Here is a 19,710-nt window from a genome sequence, read left to right on the forward strand (position 1 = left end):
AATACTAAATAAGTTCAGTGTTTCTGCCTGTGTTGCTGTCTGTTGTGTAAAATGACCTAAAGGGAGAGCAGGTGGTGACAAAGTGAGTGAGAAAAGGAGAAAATACTGAATAATGACATCATAACATCATAACCCTAACCCCAGAACCTAATGTTAATTTAAAATGAGATATTCCTCTAAACATGGCTAAAAAACATCCAAACGTCCCAAAAGATGTAAATTTTTCCCCCGGCAGAGCCCTTGCGGGAGCCGCCGGAAAAAGACAGTCCTTTCCTTGCAGCACCCCCTACTTAAAAACAGTTCCAGTGTCCCTGGTGGTGACTGGTCAGACATTCATTTTTCCATAAACATTTTGTAAAATGCTTATAACAAAATGATTTGCTTGGTCAACCAAAGCGATTCAGTTATATTTAGAATCAGCATTTTACTTGGACAATTTTTTATTTTATTTTTTATCCTGTTTTCCCTCTTCTTGTGTCCGAGTGTAATGTTCGGTAGGGGGGCCATTGGGAGCTTCAGTGCCCAGGGGCCCCTGGGGGTGTTAATCTGGCGTTGAGTACTACACCCTGCTCTACACCCAGAGCTTACAGAGCAGCACACCACCCTGCACACATACAGTACTACACCCTGCTCTACACCCCCACACTCCTCCCTTCTAGCTGTAGATCCAAGCCACTCAGCCAGTTCAGTCAATCTGTTAAGGCTGTTTTGGTTATACAGTATGACAAGTGTCGACAGGTGTCTTATAGGTGTCAGACATTTACTGTAGCTTATGCTCAAACAATGTATCACATGCGCACACACACACACACACACACACATACAAGACATGTACACTATGTTAAGGTTAATACTCCTTTCAGTGCTTCTGACCAAGACACTGGCAGTTGGACTGGAGTTGGTCCCCGGGCGCTGCACTGCTCCTAGTTCTAGGCTCCTAGTAGAGCATGGGTCAAATGTAGAGGATGAATTTCCCCACAGGAACAATAAAGGATAACTTATCACACGCACACACTGAGCTATGGTAGCTAATCAAGTTGACATAGTAAATTAACAGACATAATAAGCTTAACAACCTGTCACAAAGAAGACCTCTCTATTATCGCTGTTTTGCTGCCAATATGTCCGTCCGCACCAAGAGCTGCAGTAGGTCCTTGTTTTTTGCGCACCTTTAAAATCCCTCCATGACAGGCCCTAGTATAGGCTGTTCTGCCAATTGGCCCTGAAAGCATCCATCCACTATTTTTACTGCTTCTATACTACTATTTTTATTTTATTTTTTATTTTTTATTCGATCAAAGCTAGTCAAAGCGAAACAAAGTTAGACAGCTGTTTCTGTCTCCATGGTAACGATAGAACGCTAGATCCAGCCAACCAATTAAAATGTAAGACAAATCAATCAATCAATGACGTCTGTTACACATTTCCACAGGTGCAAGACACTGACGGACGACACATCTGTCTTTTTACATCATTCTTCTTAAGACACTTGTCTTATAAACATAAAAGAGTCCTGGTGTCTCATTCTGCTGCATGGGGCCTCCTCGGGGCCCTTTGGAGGTCCCCTACAGGCCCCTGGAACTACTATGAGAGTCACTGCTCTCCCCCGCCAATCTGTGCACTACCTGCATGTACCATTCTACAGATGTTCAAAATAGTTTTTTCCCACAGTATCCTTATTTCTTGCTAACACTTGCTGCTATGCCGCTAACACTTTGAGTCCATTAAAACAATGTTACTACTCATGTTTCCTTTATGGACCATTGCCATAATTGCTGTTGACACTGACGTCAGCAGAGTTACACCAAAGTGTCAAAAATGGCATGTAATTAGGTTTAACCTACTACAGCCTATATGACTCTTTTTGTCATTTAGGTTATGCTACTAGTGGTTTCTCTGTACTTTAATAGCACTTCCTTAACTAAAACAACTGAAATAATTTTAGAAGGATACTACACAAATATCACAAAGCCTGAAAATATCATGCAGCTACTCTAACTGGGAACATTATACCACAGAAAATCCATTAAGAAAACAACGTACAAGTTCTCTCTATTGAGCACCCCCCCCCCCACACACAGACAGACAGACAGACACACACACACACACACACACACACACACACACACACAATAATTCTCCCTAAGAATATTACATAAATAGCATACAGTAGAGATACCATAAGAAAACGGTCCCGTACAATAAAGTTATAAACTGAGTACCACAGAAGTCCCTATAAGAACATCGCATGATGTCAACATGATTTTCTTTTTCTCATTAGGGCTTAACCAGTTTTGACAGAAAGAAGACAAAAAAAAAGATATAAACAACATCTCAAGGTAAACATCAGTCATGTGTGCAGAGAAGAGGAATGTCATACCTGGTCAGGTCTCCTCTCACAGGAAGAATCCCTCGTAGCTCAGATGGACCACATTGGGCTCTGTGGGGCTCTGTCAGAGAGCTGCTGCTGCAGGCAGAGGAGGAGTGTGCCACAAAACTGAGATGCTGAGAGAGAGACAGAGAGGGAGGGAGGGAGAGAGGAGGACACACACACACACACACACACGGCTGGATGACGTTCAAAGAAAGCATGGGTTTTGTTCTTAAGATAAGACAGTGCTGTATTCATCCCCTTGGGGAGATTGTTAGACATGACTCAGACAGAACACTAACTGAGGGAAGAGCAGCTTTACACATCATCTCACCATGCCAAATTCTAGAGGGAATGAGATGCTGTGAACGCCAGTGCCCAGAACTGTCAAATCAAATCATCGACAGAGACGCTATGATCCGCCTCCCAATCCCCTTTTATTTTTTTTGCATGACAGGGTATCAACGTGGCTATATTATAAATATAGCCACGTTATAAACAACTAACCAACGCTGATGGGTCCGGATGGAAACGGTTTTGCCCGAAATGGTTAAAAGTTATATCAATTTGGTCATTCAGTGGCGTTTTACTGCCATGTACATAACTAACTAGCTGCTAACATTAGCCACAGTAGGCGATTATCCATGATGCATTGCGCTGTTAAAGGACTCGCGCTAAAAACGGGTCCATTGGAGTGAATGGAGATGTTGCAACTCTCCTGGTGTGAACTACAGTAATAATCACATGAAAAAAAAATCACATGAGTGGGGACTGGGGAAGGGGGGAGTACGCCGTGACGTCAGGTTGTAACGTTTTGGAGGGCAAAAAAAAAAGCAGGTTTGAACCCATACATGGCACTTATGCAGCTGAAAATGATAAAGACTAGAATATTATACATGGTCTCAAATGTGGAAATTTTGACCAGAATTCTTCACACACCACCCCAAAATCCTGTATTGGTTAAAAACTGGAAAAAAGTGTTTTGGGGTTTAGTCCTGCTTTAATACACTTCAACTCATATATTTGACCAGGGATGCAGGTTCATGGATAGTGGAAAAGGTGGCAGATACAGTACCCGGGCAGACACAAAACCACCCAGAAGTCCTACTTAAGTGTCCTACTTTGGGGTGAAAAAGGTGACTGTCACCTAGTTTGCATCCCTGTTTTACAGTCATGGGTCAAACTGGATCACTGACCCAGGCCGTTCTACATGAATAAAAGCATTTAAGACTCCTGGCTCTCTAGGCTGGAGAGACCAAATTTGGACAGAACCCTGAACCCGGCCCAGTCCGACGGGTTGCGTCGGGCTCGGGCCGCAAAAAAAAGGTATGTATTTACAGTAGGGTAGAGTGATACTCTCTTTATTCTCTCTCACTCTCCTCCACGCTTATACACACACACACACACACGAAGACAGCACACACAGCTTAGAGTTCTTGGTTTCAGCCTGAGCCCGACGGGACGGGTTCAGGCTGACAATTTATGCTAATTGGTCGGGTCAGCTTGGGCTCGGGCTTCAACATATAGGCCAGCAATATCACTGCTGTTTGGGTCCATTTGGCAGAGAGTAGAGGAGGGGTGGCATATCCTGTGATAGCATAAATTATTAAATCCATCTGCCCAACTGTGTTTTTCCCCCTGGAATTTAGACAAGATGAAACTCAAGATGACAAGGTCATTCTCAAAGACGCCACAGTCTATTATATAATTATGTAATATTGGAATGTCACAGTATTTTCTCTTCAAAAGAATTTCACTGCAATAGTCTTGTCCAACTTGTTTATCATTGACCAAGACTTCATCACCTGCAGTTTCTTCTTGTTACCATTGGCTGCTGCCAGGGTGTTTTTGTAGTTTCTTAATAAAGCTAGGCAGGAGCAACAGGACATGGTAAATAAAGGCAGCTGATTGGACACAATGTCAGAGGAAGTCGTCCGCCCTCGGTAACACCAAGGGGGTGAGACGACCTCTTTACTGCATTACTGTACATGCTCCTTATCTACAATAGGCCAGACCCGTTTGCCTCTTTGACAAGTCTGAGCAGGCTTTAAAAGGCAGACAATAGCGTTATGAGTCACCTACAAAAGAAACCGTGATACACTAAATACCAGCATTACAGAGACTTCTACACTTGAAAGGAAGTTGGCTAATTCTCTGCCTTTGAGTTGTGGCACGAGCAAATGAAGGCACAGGCCTCCTGTTGAAAGTGACTGAGTCTCAGAAGGCATTTGAGATAATCTTGCACAAGGAAGGCACACAGCGGGCCTGCTCACATACAATAACAGAGATGGAAAAATGCAAGCACAAAGGATGTTAAGAGAGGATGTTAATTAGAAGCTTGCAACAACAACAAAACAGCCACATAGTGCGCTATTTCATGTGAATTGGTTTTGAATTCTTGTTGCGCTGTTCTCCTATTTTCCCAACTGAATATAGTTGATAGCAGCAGCATAATGCAGCTAGGTTTGGGAATCCCCCCCCCCCCCACACACACACACACGGAATATTGTTGCTCTTTGTACTGGTTATATTTTCTCGAAACATGAGTGTCAGTGTATTTGCATCACCCATAGGGTGAACTCCTTAACACAACACAACCATTATAGATAGCTGCAAACTCCCTCTATCCTCCAAGTGTGTTTTGTCACATTGCCACTGGCTGTGGTCTAAGCTACAAGAAGCCCCACTTTGCATGCGGCGCCTTGAACGAGTCTCAAGATCTTTAGGAAACATTTGAATCCCAACCTGGGGTTGACATTCAGTCCAAGAACACATTGATTCACGCTACTTCCTTATTAAACAACAATCCCCTTAAACACAAACAAATGTCACATTGTAAATATGAGATATTTGTTTGTCTGGTGGTGTGCTTCAGGATGACAAAGGATGACATTCACACACAAGTTTTTGTCCTTGCAAATTGGCAATTGCTTCCTCCAAATTGATTTATGGTAGGCTATCTTGTTTATTTATCATGAAAGATACTCTACATTTGATTTGGGATATTCTATTCTGCTGTACTCTAGTGTAATCTACTTGTTTCTGCATGGCATCTGTTGGAATCAGGTCCGGTCAGTCTGTAGCTTATTCAACACCCCCTCAAGTTTTTATTTCTCAATATCTTTTTTATTTTCACAATAAGGCAATACACACAAACAGTGGCGTAACGTCATTGCCATGGGCCCCGGTGCAAATATTTGCTCTGAACCCTACCTAACAATTATATTGTTATAGAAAATATGGACTCACTCATTATTTTTTCATCAGGCAGATTGTTAGCCGTCTATTGTGTGTTAGCAGCACCCCCTGAAGGACCCAAGACACTGGTTAACAAGAGCCATGCTACGTGTATGCATAATCCAGCATGGAAGTTTATTTGGAGTCGGACTGCAGCAGAAACCGTAAGTACGTCTCGCTCTTCATGGGCCCTTGACAGCTCTGGGCCCTGGTGCATTGCACTGCCTGCACCGCCGATCCTTACGCCAGTGCACACAAAACAATTCAACACAAAGGCACACAATCAAGACAAGACAAACTGAAAACCATAATACCAGATCACATCACAAGTAGGGGTGGGGGGGAAATCCATACAGTATCACGATATTTTGTATGGCAATACTGTATATAGTGCATGAATGCTAAGTATCACGATATTTCATTAGAGAAATTGTCAGATGTTTTTATGCAGATGAAGCATCTAGGATTGCACTTCGTTGTGATCATAAAACAAATGTGTCAGCCATGCACAGCTCCTTGGATTGGTCATTTGTAAAAAATAAGACTACTCTATTCACTTCTTATGTTTATGTGGAATATTCTTGACACTAAAGACCCCTTATCTCTGTATGAAAATGTAACTCTAAGTCATAACAGGCACACATACTCAACTAGACATGCTACTGCAGGAGGTTTTACACTTCCAGTAGTTAGAACAAATGCGATGAAAAGAACTGTTGGAGGTATGCAGGAATGGAACACCCTTCCCACATATATTACACAAAAGAAAAGCAAAAAACATTTTAAATTCTTGGTAAAACAGCACTTACTACTGTGATAATATATAATATATATGGTGATGGTAATAGTTATATGTATAATTATATATATAAGATATGGTAATGGTATATATACATATGTGATGTAGTTTATGTATATTCTACACATCTGTAATGATATGTAGGTATTTCTGATGTATGCAATACCTTGAAAGGTACAGTACTGTATGTATGTAATATCCAAAACTGTACCGTTTGTACAGAATGTATTTTTTACACAGAATGTAAATTTTGTATGTGATTGAAACTATGCAAATTGTTTGATGTCTTGAAACTATGCAAGTTGTTTGACCCCAGGAAGAATAGCTGCAGCTCTGCTGTAGCTAATGGGGATCTTAAATAAAGACAAAGACAAAGGTGTTTTTATAGTGTTGGTCAGTCTGTCCAAGTTTTCCCTTGGCGACATAATTTGCAGTGTAAAAAAGGCAATAAATTGCAATATATCGCAATATCACAATACTCAATATATCGCAATACTAGCACATCACAATATCGCAATAGTATTGTGATAATACTTGATGTGATAATCTGGTGATCCCCTCAAGTAAAAAAAAAAAAGAAGCTGTATTGAAAAAGTGTCCCTGGCCTGGATAACTGCACTCAACATTTGTAATCACAAATGGCAGCAGGAGGTGAGGCTGGACCTTCGTACAGTGACTGTGACAGTGACTGTGAAAGACCATGGTGGATAACGTTTTACTTCCAAACCTTCCAGTGACACAACAGGGATTTTTGAATTTCTCTGCAAGTTCTGTTAATATCTGCATATGTGTGTACGTTTGTCATGCCACCTATGTCTCAAAATGTCACTTTCCCCCTTTAGATCCAAACAAATTAAATTATCCATCAAAGAGTTTCCTCCGGGATGCTACATGAACCATGTTTGATCAGTTTGAGTTAGGGCTGTCACTTTTTCCCAAAATAAAGTTCGAACGAATAATTGCCCGCAAAATGTTCGAATATATTTGAGGTTTTTTGGTTATTTATGTATTTATTTATTTTGCAGGCCAGGCCACCAGGCATCGGCCCGACGTGCCCGATTATGCAGTCCGCGCCTGCCGGTTACATCGTATAAATATATATAATATAATGTAAAATATTAAAAGAATATAAAAAAAAAAATCCTCAGCTGTCATGGTCCAGTCCAGGGACGTGCAGAGAACATTAGAGGGGCAGGGGCTCAAATTCATAAAAGGGCACTACAGCCGCCGTCCGGAGGGCCAATTTAGGGGTATAACTCATTTTAAATATTCCGATTTTAACCAGATTTAGAGGAATATCTCATTTTAGGATGAGACTTTGACAAACATACATACCTGATTCACGTTGACTGACTGATATATCTGTCAGACTGTGTGCGCCTGTGCTGTTGCTGTCCGTCTGCATGGTTGCTCTGGCTGAGTGGAGTGCGCACTGCTGGAGTGGGTGGGGACGGGCCACGTGCGTTTTTGGGTTGGTGCCTTCAGGGGCGGTTTAGAAAAACACTGCTCCATGCAGAGGCCTATTACAAATGGTGCATTCAAGGCCAAGAGAGCTCGGAAAAGGCATTTCTCTTTGAATCCTGCCTTCAGTGATGGCATGGAAAGGGCCATTTCCATACAAAGCATCATTAGAAATGCATTCATGGTCAGGAAAGGGCATTTTTCATGTGTCTGAGCTGTTTGTTTTGTTCATGTGTTGTTGGAATGAAAATGAAAAATGTATTATAAAAAATAAAATAAAAAAGGCACTTTTTACAGACTGAAAAAAAGGCAGGGGCTCAAGCCCCCTTTCATGTCTATGTGTGCACGTGCCTGGTCCAGTCAGTCAGCTCCTCTCCGCTGCTGTGTTAGCTTGAACGCTCACAGTCACAACACTGCCTCACAAACTTGGTTGCATCCAACTCGAGACAACTTTTCAGACCCTGGAGACAATCTTTCTCAGAAGACACTAACGCAACAAATCTGGAGACTTTTTCTGACATGGGATTAACATTACCAGCAAGCAGCAGTTGGTTAATTTTGGTTAATAAAAAATAAAATAAAAAATAAAAAATAAATAAATAAAATTTAATAAAAAAAATCGAACAGGTCAATTATACCTTCAAACATGCCCTCCTCCCCCACATTCGAAGTTCAATTCGAATTTCGAATAAAAAGTGACAGCCCTAGTTTGAGTGGCAATTAGCTGGAAGAGATGTGACCGCAATCTCCAGCCAACACTCATAAATCCCTATTTATTTTTTGCAACAAGCAAACAAAATCCAAAGCCCCACTGAAGAGATTCATTGAAATTGCCAATAGTCATAAACGCCAATCTTCTCGTTGCACGCTGAATCACAACATCAAAGTGTATTGTGTTTGTATCATTTCCATAAAGGACCACTTTGTAAATAAATGTTTTAAGTAATGCTTTTATCCTCTTCATTGTGTCATGATACTCCTTTGAGTTATTGTGCTTCTGAACTCATAATGTAATAAAAAATCTTATCAAAAACTTTTAGGGCCCTATCTTCCCAACGGCGGTAATTTTGTGTTAGCGCCCATTTTGCACTGGAATATCGCCACGCAAAGCCCTAATTGTGGGCGTGTCAGGCCGCTGCGCTTCACGTCATCTCAGCGCAAAACCCCGACAGGCGTGTTTATGCCCATATTAACAGGATTCACCACAAGTTGAGATCACTCCCCTTAAAAGCCACAGCGTCACCGCCTGCACGTCTGTGACAGGCAGCAGCTTCCTTCTTGCTCAGTGAAAGCAGAGTGACAGAGTGAGAGTGAGAGAGAAAGAGAGAGAGAAAATAGAGAGGGAGAGAGTCAGAAGCCCTTTTCCCACATGCGCTTTGTACCGCAAAATGACCGGAACGTGGTCTAATGCCTGCATGTGAGAAAGGCGCCGTGCCGGTATAAGCGCGACCCCGTCGTGCTGGCCATTTCACCAGTTTTCAGCCAGTCAGAAGAACGGTATGCCGCGATAGGCAGACAGGTGAGAAAGGGGTCCAGTCATTTTCCGCGACACCGGTCCTTCTCTCTTCATGGGCGAGTACACACTTGCTTAACGTTCACTTCCAGCTTGCGTCATCTAATCATTCGCGCACATCAAAGCAAACTACTTCCATTTCGTCGCTGTGCAATGAAAGCCACTTATCTCCAAATCGCCAACTTTTCAGGAAATGAAAAAAAAACCGTGCTCTTAAAATACTGAACACCACGTTGTCATATTTGACACATGTCTTCATTGTAGACAGTTTATCGCTGAATGTGTCATTACATTATTAATATCTTACCTGAATAAGCTCAAATGCTGTTACAGGATTATCACACAGTGTCTGGGGCACTTTCTGCTGGCCAGACAGCAGCGTGTGGGAGCCTGCGCCTGCCTTTTAGAGCGCGAGCACGAGCCGCTGTGCTCCAGGCAGCGGGGACGCGCGGGCGGAGCTCTCACTCTGCCAAGCCGGGGAGAGTGGCTGCTCTGTCATGGGTTGAGCAGTCCCGGAGTAACGTGACATTATTCTTGTCAGAAACAACTTCGATTTGCATACTTTAAATGAGTTTGCAGCCCAAGGACAACCCGAAAACACCTTATTGATCTAAACCCGACCCCCCAAATAACCTCCCCCCTCCCCCCGCCCCCCAACATACAGGAAATTTCGCTCCTAGATTCTCACATGCCAGCGCTGAGGTGTGAAGGGAAATTCCGGGAAATGTCCGATATTGACTTACAGGTAATTTTCAGGTACGCATGTGGGAAAACGGCTAGAGAGAGAGAGAGGGGGGAGAGAACGAGAGAGGGAAGAGAGAATTGGATGAACCAGTTCGGATTCGTAATGAAAATTGATGCTTTTGTAATTAGTAGCCGAGTCGTTTCGCTCATATAGGCTATAACATACACATTTAAAAATATTTGTTTCTTTAATAGGGTAGGGATGTGTGAGATTTTAATTTGCCTATTTCAATAGCCTATACCAGAATTGTCCACTTGGGTTAAGCTATTGTTGCATTGCTGCAATGGTGCAGGGAGAGTTACTGTATACTATCAATTGCTACTGTATAGACGCTACTTTGGGGGAACGTGGAGACAACGTCACCTTGTGGCCGGCAGCGGCATGACTTTCTGGGTAGATGACGGACCGGAATTCGCTTGTCTGGTGACGTTGCGGTCTATACAATGTTTGCTGGGTAAAGACGAGTTTTCACTGCCAAGTACACAATCAGAGAGATTTCTGCTTCAGATCGGCTGGCATTTGGATATGCAACGTTACGTATCAGCTGTGTATTGACAATAGCAGGCAGCTAATGTTAGTTAGGAAGAGCTAGTTAAGTAACGTTAGGCAGAGCTGGGTCATTTCTGCAACCAGATAATGTTCCAAAAGCGTAACGTGATGATTTTTCACTGCTAAGTAGAGAGATTTCTGCCTTCAGCCTGGCATTTGGGTAATAATACATATCAGCAGTGTATTGACTATTGCAGGCAGCTAACGTTAGCTAGCTAAGTAACGTTAAGTAACGTTCCACTTGTCTTTCTATCAGCGTCATTACGGTTCCGTGGTCACATTGTTGATAGCGTTGCAGCTGTCAGTCACAGTAACATTCTCGATTTAAACACATCTCTCATCCGCTTTCCCTTGATGGGTTTTATTGTTGTCATTACCAACTGTGTATAATGCAGGGCACCGTCGCTCAACACCTACTCTAATGCCTGATAGCTTCCTATTAGCACTGTGGTTTCATTACTAACCTACAGCCAGCCACGTATAATGCAGTGCACCATCGCTATTTTGTAATAGATCCTAATGCAACAGAAATGGTACTAACACCTACTCTAACGCCTGATAGCTTCCTATTTATTAGGAGTAGGGTTCCCAGAGTAAAACCTGGCCATTTCCACCACTGCTTATGGATGAGCATTCTATCAACTGCTGCATGCCATCAGGTCTGCTTAAAACACGACATAGCTAAAACTAAGGAATTCAAAGCATGTAGGCTACTGTATTATCCTCACTCCCATATCTATTAAAATACAGTATCAGCATTGATTAGTTGACATTATTATTAGACATTCCCTTAATGTTAATCCACAAAAAAAGAAAAAAGAAAAGATTGTTCACAGGTCCCAAATCTCAAGTCAAGTCTCAAATCACTGTGTGTGCACAAGTGAAGTATGACTCAAGTCCAAGTCCCCATCTCTGGATGACACTGATTTGATATGATACGGTCTATAATTTTTAAGCCTAATAAACAGATAATATATAAGTCTGCTAGATATAATATGGCTAGCCAGGCTAGCCATTGTTAGCAATAACAGTTGATAACAATGCACGCACATGGTATTTTGCGCATACAAACACCGTAGCAACATGCCCACAGATAGAAGTTAGACCAGGGATGAGCAATTATTTTTCCTGGGGGGCCACATGAGAAACCCAGATTGTTGCCTGCGGCTTTTTTATTTTTATGCCGTAACCTCTAATTTGATCACTAGATTAAATTATAGAAAACATACTGGGCACTTGGTTATTCTTCAGAATTTAGTATATTAAAAATCACTTCGAACAGCCAATTTACCTCATCTCATTGAATTTTTCTTAGCCTGGCTCCAGACCTTTGAAGCCACACGCACTCCACAGTTGTGGATTTGTCTCTTCTTGAAGAAGAGGAAATTAGTTTATGAGTTGACGATGAAGTCTGAATATCAGGCTAGATTTTTCTAGCTTCATGAGTAAATTGGTGTGGTTTGTCTTAGACCTCCCGGGCCAGGCAGAACCATCATGGCTGCATCTGGCCCAGGTCTGAGTTAAACAGTGTCCACAACTGATTGAATGAGACACAAATAAGGGTAGCCTCAAAAAGCACAAGTCAGTGGTATACAATAATTCCAGGTCTGTATGTCTGTCCTTCACGTATCTTGAGAACCGTTTGTCAGATCGACTTCAAACTTGGTGAGTGGGCTTAGGGGGACCTGACGGAGTACAGTGTGGGAAAGGGGGGGGGGGGCACCCACGGGGTGGTGCATGGCGGGGAACGGGCACTGCACTGTATATATATTATACAATAATTCCAGGACTGTCCATATGTCTGTCGGTCCTTTGTGTATCTCGAGAACCGGTTGTCGGATAGACTTCAAACTTGGGGAGTGCGCTTAGGGGAACCTAGTCTCGCTAGCCAGCCTCCTCTCCCTTCCGTCCGAGGAGTCTGGCGCCGCAGGTCTCCATAGTGTTGCGATGGGCGGCGCTTAGCGGCAGTGCCCTTGGAAAATAGTTTCAAACAATCCAACTTGCCGTTTTCAGCATGTAGCAACGAGCTAGCGTGTAGGTTTCTGCCGTTAGCTTGCTAGCTAGTTAGCGTTGTTTTCACTGAGGCGGCAGGGCACTATTTACAGTGACACACAGGGAGGAGGGAGCGGAAGCCGCTCTGATTGACATGGTCGGAGCCAATGACAGAGTTTGTAATAAGCCGGTAGCGGACATCCGGCTGCCACCGAAACAGTCGCTCGAATGGGAGAGCAGAGTAGAGCAGGGGAGTGTTTATCCCAGTTATGGAGACCTGCGGCACCAGACTCCTCGGACGGAAGGGAGAGGAGGCTGGCCAGCGAGACTAAGGGGAACCCAACGGAGTACAGTGGGCCACGGGGTGGTCCATGGGGGGAACGGGCACTGCACTAGTATCTACTAATTGCTATATCAGACACACAACTGCATCCGCATCATAGCTGAGGCCACAGTAGTCGATTTGTCATCTATTACCTAATCTGCAATTATTGCTCTTTTCAATGCTACACACTATTATTTTGCTTTAATTGTCTTGGGCTAACCTTGAGCAAAGTAAGCTTCTAATAAAAGTGGATCATCTACTACATTTAGCTGTGAGTGAAAAACAATTATGTGCTGCTGTTTCAAAATGCACTGAGGCATCCAAGACAACAACTGGGTGGCAATTTGAAATACGACCAAATGGCAAGGAATGCTAACAGTTGGTAAACTTATTTATATTATTGCGCAAGCTGCAGGATTCCTGCTGTCATTGAGAAGGAAGGCAGACACATACACAAAGTATAACAGCCCATATAACATGAGAGATCAATCAGTCAGGCTTCAGAGAGTCAGAGAAACACGTGTTCATTCAGCTGAGTGGTTCACATGCATCATGATGGAAGAGCTGAAACAAGTGAAGCATTGAGCCACATGACAAATGAATAAGCATGAAATTAAAATGATGCACCAGCCGATCAGCCGATCATTAGGCATGAAAAAAACAACTGTCATCCTTGTATCCCGAGGTCGGGTCTGGTCTTCATCCCATATTCTTGCTGCTGCACTGAGTTCTTCCTACGCCAGCTCAGGAAGTGCTGATCCAGTTCTACACTGCCATCATCCAGTGCTCTGCAACTCCATCACAGTCTGTTTTGGGTCTGCCACCAAACAGGACAGGCGCAGAGTATAACGGACAGTCGGGACTGCCGTGCAGAGAAAAACATCAGTGCCAGCTGCCCTCAATCCAGGATTCATCTTGTACTCCTCCGGTCACCCTGGACATGATCTGTTTGAACTCATCCTCTCTGGCAGGCGCTACAGAGCACTGTACGCCAAAACCAGCAGACACGAGCAGTGTCTGAAGAAGAACAGGCCATCACTCAAATTAACAGTTAACCCAGTCAGACTTCGCAGAACACTGGAAGTTCTGGAACCACTCTACTTTTTCAACCTGGACCCTATTTTCATTTGGTAATGTTGTTTATGGAACCTCCTTCAGAAGGATGCCAAGCTAGATGCTCTCATTCCAATGGGTGATTTTAAAGGTACATTCAGCGATGTTTTTGTGTTCAAAAATAAGTGTTAAATGGCTGTATATTCTGACAGCAATCACTGAAATAGAGTGTTTGGTCAGTGACTTAAAACCCCCAACCCCACTCGCTGTCCTCTATCTCTCTCCTCTAGTCCTGCATGCAGGGCGGACGTATCAATGCAACCATAACTCGTAGAGACTCAGGGCAGTGTTGGATTCGGGGTGACAAATGCATTATAGTATTTTATAGGCAACGCGATCTGACCTTCCGTCTCCCAAAAAATGTAAACTTTTCTCTGATTGGATAGTTTGAGGTCGGCGCCAATTTTTATCCAATCAGAGAAAAATTTACATTTTCTGGGAAGCGGAAGGTCGGATCGCGATGCCTATAAAGGACTATATGTATTTTTTCACCCTGAATCCAAAACCGCCATCCGTGAGTTACGGTTGCGGAGATACGTCCACCCTGTATGCAGGACTACAGGAGAGAGAACAGGGGTTTCAAGTCACTGACCAAACACTCTATTTTGCTGTCAGACTATAGAGCCATTTAACACTTATCTTATTTTAACGCAAAAACATTGCTGAATGTACCTTTAAAGGCCTGATCCAATCAATTAAATCTGAAAGCTGCAGTTTAAATAATCAATAGTTCTCCCATTCTATTGTTTCTTCTCCTGTTCTGTGTCTGTCTCCTGTTTTTTAAGCAGGAGTCTGACACAGGGAGAGTTTTCCTAACCCCGCCCCCCTGCCTCAGCTTCCCTTCCTCTTCATTCTACCAATAGGTCACGCTAGTGTCCTCTAGAGAGAGTGGCATCAGCAGAGGACCAAAATGCGAGACTCATTAGCCAATGAACAGCCAGGAATGGGTCTCACGGTACTTTTGCATGCTAAAATAAAGCTGATAATGTACAATTTGATTCAAGGGATGGAAAACCCTTTCAGAGTACAACACAAACTGTCTATTTTGCTGCAACTCGACAGTGCTGCTTAATCCAGGACCTTACTTCCTGGAACTCTTGAGTAAAAAACTGGTCCATTGGAGTGAATGGAGATGTCGGGACTATCTATACGGCTCTGGGTCACGCTAAATGGATGTTATATAATGTGATACAGCTGTTGTAATGACTATGTTTTCTTATGTTTATTGTTGTGTCGTTGTCTCACTCACTGCTCTTCTTATCATTGTCTGTTGTACTGTTTTTGAGTTGCCCAAGCCAGGGCTCGGCTGAAAAAGGGGTTTCGATCTCAACGGGACTCACATGGTTAAATAAAGGAAAAATATAGGGGATAGATATATATATATATATATGGTATATATTTTTTTTTATAACCAAGTCACGTGAGCAGACATTTTTGAAATTGGTGCAGTATTGACCTAGATCGCTTCAGTTTGCAGCCGCTTTTCTCACATGCCCGTCCTGCACTAAACAAGCTTGCTTTTACCACTGACAGGATCTGACTATTGACATTATTATCAAGAGATATAATTTCCGACGGGAGCTCGGCTTTCTTCGGCCCGCAAGGCACTCGCAAGGTATTAAAAGGTTATGTTGGTAGATGCTCCCATTATTTGAGCTGGACTACAAACTGAAGAGCTTCTACAGTATCTCTACCAATGTGATGGAGCGCAGGCAGGCAGAGGGTGAACACACTGCTGTGGTAATAATCATTTTCTCTCTCTCTTAGTTTTACAACAACAATCTGAGCCTGTGTCTGTTGCAAAAACAAGCTTGTTTAGTGGACGTACATGCAGGCTGCCAATGCTGGAGGGGCATGTGGGAAAAGCCACTGAAGCGAATTATACATAAACAAATATGAAAATATGGTTGAAAAATACCTAAATTCTCCTTTAAAATATGTTTCCAGGTTGAAAAATACCTAAATGGGCCTTTTTCACAGCCACCATTTTGTGTCAAAAAGGCTGGATAAACACAGGTGCAACCAACTCACTAATTAGGGCCCGAGCACTGGAACACCAAAAAGGACTGGAAGTTGGAAACCCTAATTCATGTTTTGGTTCATGTGTGTTACTTCCTGCCTTTGACACAAAATGGCTGCTGTGAAAAAGGCCTATTCTCCTTTGAAATAAATTTACTGAGCAATATCTGACTCAAAGTCTCAATTACATTGAACGGTACACTGTGCAATATCTGAAAATCTTTGTCATTCATGTATGGCTTATTTATACATACTGTACATTCCTTTCATATATACATATTTAAAAGACACTTTACACCACACTTAATGTAAATGTTTAAATGTAACTGTCCGTGTTTGTCTTAGCCTGTGCATAACTTTTTCTGTGCGAGTCGAGTACATTGTGAGCAACGTAAACCCGTCACATTCCTTGTACATACTTCACCAATAAAGCTGATTCTGTTTGATTTGCACGTTAAAAAAAAAGTTCAACCAAAATTAAATATTGGTTGAATTTTGTTTTAGAAATGTTTGTGTTCTACAGAGTTCTACAGAGAGTCTGTGTTCATTGGATATTCTTGTAAATGTACTGGATATTGTGATAATGTGTATTATAAAATGCACTCAATCAATAATTTGCTATCACAATATTCTTGCCACAGTGTAGGAAAAAAGGGGTAGCACTTCACATTCCAGCTCGGTAACAGTGGTAATAGTGTGTGATCAATTAATAATCAGGTAATACCATATAATAACCAAACTCATAACCAGGTAATAGCTTGGTATTAACACTGGTGGGCCGCTATCAGGGACGGCAGATTGCTAGCTGGGAAGTCTTTCCAGGTAATCCCTACATCTCTAGATGTTTGGTTTAATCTAATATTACCATGAAATAAAATGTCCCTGTTACCCGTTATCCTTTTTTTTTTTTTTTACCTTTATTTATACAGGGGGAGTCTCACTGAGAGCAATGTGCCACACACACACACACACACACACGATTGATTCGGATATAACGCTTCTTTTTTTACATGGTGAGAGTGAAAACCTACTCCCAAATATTAGATTAGTCTGCCCTCTGCTGGTAGAGCTCATCTATTGCAGCTAGTAGGTATGAGTTTGCCTTGAAAGAGCTTGTTACATAGGTTATCACTAAATAAGGTGACCTGGGAACCAGTGTCTATAAGGCATTTAACATTCACGTCATCTACCTTAACCTCTACTAGCAGGCAAGCTCTAGCAATTGTGGCTTCTGCCAGTTGGTGGTTGGGGTCGCGTTTGGGGGGTCCGGCCACTTGACCGGTACGCTAAAAAAAACCTGTGGGGCATCTTGTTGGGGGCAGTGCCGATTAATGTGTCCTGGTTCTCCACACTGGTTACAAAGGGGGTGGCCTTGTGGGTCCCGAAACCTCTGTCTTCCCCATATGAGTCATCAGAGTACGCCCTCGGCCGATAAGCAGTGTGTACAGGAGGGCTAGGACCATTATTCCCTGCCCGCAGCTCATCTACCAGTGCTCTGGCCATTTCTGCCAATTGTTCTTTGACCTCTTAGAGTATCTCCTGCCGAAATTCCTGCTTCCAGTCCTTAGCATCGTTTGGTAGAGACATGTTCTGTCCATGGACAGCGAGGCATGAAGGTGTCGCCCATTTATCATCCTGTTCTTCTAATGCGAGAGCTTCACACTTTACCTCATCAAAGGCCAGGGTTGGAGTCTTCCTTACCTGGCGCCTCAACTCTTGCCGGATGGGCCCGTCTCGTAGTCCCATAACGAACTGGTCACGTAGGAGGCCCCGTCATCTCTCCGCTTTAGCCTGCAAAACAGATCACGGATGCGCAGGGAATAAGATCTGAGTGACTGGTTAGGCTCCTGCCCAGGGCTGTATTACTGAACGGGCATACCGGGCACTCGCCCAGGGGCCCGAGAGCTCAGGGGGCCCATGAGCTAGAGTCTCTTCGCAGGCCGCCGCAGGCGGCCTGCGAAGAGACTAACTGATGGGGCCCCTGAGCTCACTTTGCAGCTGAGACTCTAGCTTATGGGCCCCTGAGCTCACTTTGCAGCTGAGACTCTAGCTTATGGGCCCCTGAGCTCACTTTGCAGCTGAGACTCTAGCTTATGGGCCCCTGAGCTCACTTCGCAGCTGAGACTCTAGCTTATGGGCCCCCTGAGCTCACTTCGCAGCTGAGACTCTAGCTTATGGGCCCCTGAGCTCACTTCGCAGGCGGCCTGCGAAGAGACTCTAGCTCAGGGGTGCCCAAATTCTTTCCCATGAAGGGCCAAAACTCAATCTGGGTGGAGGGCCGAGGGCCAAAAATAAACGTTGTGGAATTACATTAAAATGTATTGTGTTTTATAGAAAATTAACATTCTAAATCTAAAATAACATTTCAATATAATAATCTACTTTTTATCTGTTTGGTAATTGTAATAATTTGCAATTGGTTAAAAAAAAAACATCTGCATTTGTGGGGAGCTTAAACATTTAATCAGTAAACACCCAGTTAAAAACAGTTGTATTTTCCACCTTTGTAATCAAGAGAGAAATTTGACTTAATTCACAACTTGAAAAATCCTCAAGGTACTTTGAAAATCAGCTTTATTGTTCATCTTTTGTAAACAATTTGCCATGACAATTTGCAGGGATGCAATCTCAGGAGTGAACACAGTATATCTGCAGCCACATTCAGACACTGTTTCACAAAGTCACCACATGAAAAAGCTCGTCCACCCTTTGCAATCAGTGCAGATATCTGATAACTTGCCCGAGTTGCATTCTGGATAAAAAAAAATCGGGGGGCAAAAAAAAAAAAAAAAAAAATTTTTTTTTTTTTTTTTTTGCGCTGTGAGGGGGGGCCCGTGAGGGGGGCATGCCCAGGGGCCCGTGAAGTCATAATCCGTCTATGCTCCTGCCTACAATTAAAAAATTGGGCTCTGAGAATAGATGCATGTGTGGTGTCTCCATATAACTCAACAAAGAAAATATTTTCCGTGGGGTATTCCTGTTCTCTCTCTCCAATGTCAAAATCTCCCTCTTCTTTGCATCCCCATCTAAGAACCCCATTACAAAGTCTGCTTTTTGAGCATCGCTTGTTGGCTGGAAGCTCAACATGGTCCCCATTTGTGTTTGCCAGTCTACAAATTTTACCTCTGAGCTCAGCCCACTGCACCTCTGTAGCCATGGCATTCCCATCATAAATGGCATCATTGTGGCCTGCCCTCCGGCTGCTTGCTGCTCATCTCCAGGCATGTTGCAAAGTAGGCTAGTAGTTGCTCAACCCAACAGAAATCCTGCCGACTTACGCCAAATGTCACCGAGTGCAGGGATATAATGTAATGAAACCAATTTCTGTTGGGGAGCAGCCACAAACAATGCCAGAGTCCAAGTCCAAGATAGTCCAATAAAAACCCTTCCTTCTGATCTTGAGGGGGGGGCAGCTAGTCCACGCCAAGCTTAGGGGGAAACAAGAGGACCACGTCAGGGGGGATGGTTTAAGCAGTCGTTGAACTCAACATGGGCACCACACTGGGATACGGTTGAGGAAAAATAGTCCCACTGCACACTAAGGGTTCACTCTGGAACAATAAGTTAAATGGAAAAAATAGTCCCA

This window comes from Poromitra crassiceps (assembly GCF_964638095.1).
Source record: "Poromitra crassiceps genome assembly, chromosome: 1".
Taxonomy (NCBI): domain Eukaryota; kingdom Metazoa; phylum Chordata; class Actinopteri; order Beryciformes; family Melamphaidae; genus Poromitra; species Poromitra crassiceps.